Source organism: Oratosquilla oratoria, chromosome 26 (assembly GCF_046742065.1).
Source record: "Oratosquilla oratoria isolate Oo_2021 chromosome 26, ASM4674206v1, whole genome shotgun sequence".
Taxonomy (NCBI): Eukaryota; Metazoa; Arthropoda; class Malacostraca; order Stomatopoda; family Squillidae; genus Oratosquilla; species Oratosquilla oratoria.
Window position 1 is genome coordinate 22,061,749 of NC_134802.1, and position 4,868 is coordinate 22,066,616.

The window sequence follows — 4,868 nt, forward strand, 5'->3', positions numbered from 1 at the left end:
TGAAAAGTTCTTGTGGTAATGATGGTGGTGGAGGAGGTGGTGGTGAATCCTCCTTCTCCTACTCCTCCTCCTCCTCTTCCTCCTCCGCCCCGTTTGAGTGGGAGCACAAACAAGCTTCCCCTTGGGAAGGGGAGGAGTGTATGTGTTCGTGGGGTGGGGAGGGGAGGGGCTTTAGTAGAGGGCGTGAGGGGAGGCTGAAAGGACTTTTGTGGTCGTGAGGAAGGTCCCAAGGCGGGGAGGGAGAGGGAGAGGGGGTGCCTTCCACCTCATCATCATCATCATCATCATCATCATCATCATCATCATCATCATCATCATCATCATCATCATCACCACCATCATCATCATCATCATCATCATCATCATCATCATCATCATCATCATCATCATCATCATCATCATCATCATCATCATCATCATCATCATCATCATCATCATCACCATCATCATCATCGTCATCATTATCCTCGTTTGACTAAAGGAGTCCTGTCGCCAGGCGATTTTAATTCGGTGGATGTACTGGACCCCTTTAGACCCAGTGTCCCCCTTTATATATTTTCCTCTAGTTGGCGTCATACGATTTTATTCACCAGATTCAAGATTACGTCATCATTCACTCACAGTCTCGCCCCCATTTGCTGAATGGAATCGCCTGACGGAAGTGGGAACCCACATGAACAGGTCTCGAGCAGTCAGGGCATATTCCCGAGGCTTTACGCCCCGTGAGTTCAAAGCCCGTGTTCAGCGCTGATTGAACAAATCACACCGTTGTGAACATTTGTTCACGAGCTGGTGAACACTGGAGCCATGTTGGGGAGTAGTTGATCGGGAGCTCCTTATTCTGCCTCACGTATTCGCCTCTGGGAAACACATTGTCGGGAGCCTTATCCCCCAACACCGTCGCGCGTGTGTATCAATTTTATTGATTTGGAATTATTTTTTTATTATTATTATTATTTCTCCGACGATATGTTATTGATAAGATATTAAATATATATATATATATATATATATATATATATATATATATATATATATATAGATAGATAGATAGATAGATAGATAGATTGATTGATTGATATAGATAAAGATAAAGATCAAGAAATTGCAAAACTAATAAATTACTACCCAAAACCTTTTACTTACGTTTTTTTTTAGTTGTTGCCAGAGTATTTTATTCACTTCCCCGTTTCAGCACCATTGGTCACGTCAACCAGCCGTAACGTCACGTCGCCACAGTGACGGCCATTACGTCACAGTCGGTGACATGTGCTTCAGAAAGTCATCGACCTGATAATATGCCCTGACCATGAGGGCCCTCCGGTGTACAGAGTCTTGCAAAAATATTTAGCCATTCTCCTGATTTATATATATATATATATATATATATATATATATATATATATATATGTATATGTATATATATATATGTATATGTATATATATATGATAAGGTCTTTAAGTTTCGTTTCTCCTGTGGTAATTTTTGCATATATTATTTCACGGTGATGCGAAAACCATGTGTGTATATACACATACATACATGTGTGTGTGTTTGTGTGTGTGTGTGTGTGTGTGTGTGTGTGTGTGTGTGTGTGTGTGTGTGTGTGTGTGTGTGTGTGTGTGTGTGTGTGTGTGTGTGTGTGTGTGTGTTGTATTTATTTACCTAGTTGTACTTACCTAGTTGTGTCTCACGGGAAGGGGAGCTATGCTCGTGTGTCCCGTCTTTGTATCTCGCCATATCTGGTTGTTTGCTCTTAAATTCTTGTATTGTTTTTGCACACACTGTTGTTTCGTCTAATATGTTCCATACAACACCATCTGTGGGGAAAGGTGTTCTTTTTCAGGTCTCTCCTATAACTGTCCTTTTTGAGCTTCCTTCCATGTCCTCTTGTGTTTCTTTTATCCCAATTTAGTAAGTCTTCTCTATCAATGATTTCTATGCCTTTCATATTTCTCTAGATAATCACCTCTTTCTCTTCTTTGTTTCAAAGTCCGTAACTTCAGTTTTAACAATCTTTCTTTATATGAGAGTTTTGATAGTGTTGGGGCCATCTTCGTAGTTGCTCTCTGGATTCTCTCAATCTTCTTTATATTCTTTTTTGTACTGGGTGACCATAGTGTCGCTGCGTACTCCAATTTAGGCCTTATCAATGTGACTAGTATTTTCTTTACCATTTCTTCATCCAAGTAAGTAAAAGCCATTTTTATTGATCTTAGCAAGTTATAGGTTTCGCCGACAATTTTGTTTATATGTTTGTCAGGGGGACATATTTTGTGATAATCACTCCCAGGCCTTTTTCAGATCCTGCTTTCTTGACCTCTTTTTCACTAATTTTATATTGTCCTGATATCCTTTTTTTCCCCAAATTCCATTATGCTACATTATCGGAGCCAACACTGATCCTTGTGGAACTCCACTAATTACCTCTTCCCAAGTAGAAGTCTTATCTCTGAGCACTACCCTCATTTTTCCTCCATGCGAGAAGTCCTCCATTCATTTCAATAGTTTACCTTGTATCCCTCCTATGGTTTCCAGTTTTCTTAATATTTTTTGTGAGGGACTTTTATATGTGTGTGTGTGTATGTGCGTGTAGGTGTATATGCATGCGAGTATGCGTACATGTGCATGTGTGTATGCACGTGTGTGTGTATGTGTGTGTGTGTGTGTGTGTGTGTGTGTGTGTGTGTGTGTGTGTGTGTGTGTGTGTGTGTGTGTGTGCGTGAGTGAGTGAGTGAGTGAGTGAGTGTGTGTGTGTGTGTGTGTGTGTGTGTGTGTGTGTGTGTGTGTGTGTGTGTGTGTGTGTGTGTGTGTGCGTGTGCGTGTGTGTATGTGTGTATGAGTGTGTGTGTGTGTGCTCGTGTCAAATCTCCCGACAAGGCATCAGACACGACTGTGTCAGACGAACTTATGTCGACTGATTATGTCAGAACCGATACGACACATGACACGCTGTCCTTCAACATAGTGACGCACTTCACTGATGTGGAACGTCAGAGAGGGAGGTGTCCCCCACACTGAACAAAATCATCTGTCCAAAAGAGGAAGAGAAATTCACATAAAACGGGGTTAATCCCCCCCCCGCCACACACACACACGCAATTCTAACCTCAGCTATTGCGGATTCATTTCACTTGGGGTCTCATCGGGGCCTTTCCACCGTGGCCCACTTCCGTACTTGGTGGCCCTATTCTTTCCATTCCAACTGCCGCCAGGCGATTTTATTCATCTAAATAACTCCATCCTCTTTCTCGGGTGCCACGGAGATGAATAAAATCAACAGAAAGCCCAAATTAAAAAATAAATAAATAAATGAATACCGCCCGTTACGGAAGGGGTAAATCTAGATGCCCAATACTCCTACTCGGTACCTAGAAGGGGACGGTGTCACGGGAAATTAATAGAATCGTCTGACGACAGTCAGAGTGAAATGGCACATAACATGGAGGGGTACGGGGGTGGGAGCGGGGGGTGGGCTGTTGCCTGAAATCACTTGAGGACGCTCCTCCCACCACGGAGGGAGCCGTCAGTCACAATGCAATTTGGGTGAAACTGACGCACGCAACAGGAAAAATACGCCAAATATGACGCCTCGAGAAAGTAGAGGAAAATAGAAATGAGTTTCAAAAATCTAAAAGAACAATAAGAAAAATGAAAAATGAAAATATAATGAAAATAGAAATATAAATTCCATGTCTGAATTGGCATCTGAAATCAAGTGTCATTACCGTGACACAATCCAGCGTTATGAAGTTTCATTTACAAAAAAAAAAAAAAATAAAGAAATAAAGAAATAAAATAAAATAAAATAAACAAATAAATAGATAGACGAATGAAAAAATAAACGAAACTTTGGTTCTTCTATTTTTCTTTCGTTCAATCTTGAATCTATTTCCTTTCAACCTTGTATCTCTCTAATCTTCTCTTTTTCCGACTTGATTGTGGATCTTTCAATATGCAAAGGTAATATGCGTTTTTTTTTTTTTTTTTTTTTTTTTTTTAATGCCGGGAATGTAGGGCTACCAACTACTTCGCTTTTCAAGATGAGCGCGGGCAGATAGTCCAAATCAAGATAAGGGTGGTAAAAAATACATATCTAAGATTTTATAGATCTAAAAAAACAGAGGTCTCTAATATATGTATAGTACGTTAACACGATGAGGTTGGAGGTCTTTGCCATGGCAGGTTATCAGACCTGACTATTCGGGGTCGTGCGAGCGATTTCGAACCGCGACTGTGAAAATGCCCGGTGGCCCGAACGAACCCTCGCGTTGGGCGAAGCCGGACTCTTGGTCTGTCCGCCTCACGGGCTTTTCACTCCCGAGAGGGCGGTCATCGCCGACGCGCACAGGGGTCAACCTCGCGGGCGGGGCTGAGCTCAAACAACCGGATGTGCCCTTCGGTCGGGGCAAAAACTTGCGTGCCCTAACCTCCTCCTCTTCCTCCTCCTCCTCCTCTCTCTCCTCCTACTACTACCCCTTCTACTACTCCTACTACTCTTTCATCTCGTCATCCCCCCTTACTATTCTTCCTCCTTCTTTTCCTACTACTCTTACTCTTCCTCTTCCTCCTCTTCCTAGGACAAATAATACTGCTCCTCTTCTCCTCCTCCTCTTCCTCTTCCTAGGACAAATACTACTACTCCTCTTCTCCTCCTCCTCCTCCTAGGACAAGTACTACTCCTCCTCCTCCTCATAGGACAAGTACTACTGCTCCTCTTCCTCCTCCCAGGATAAGTACTATTACTCCTCTTCCTCCTTTTATTCCTCCACCTCCCCCTCGACCTCCCACTACTTCACCTCCCCCTCCCCCTCTTCTTCTGCTACAGGAAGCGTGTTCTCAGACCCAATCCCTCCTGACGGCGTTG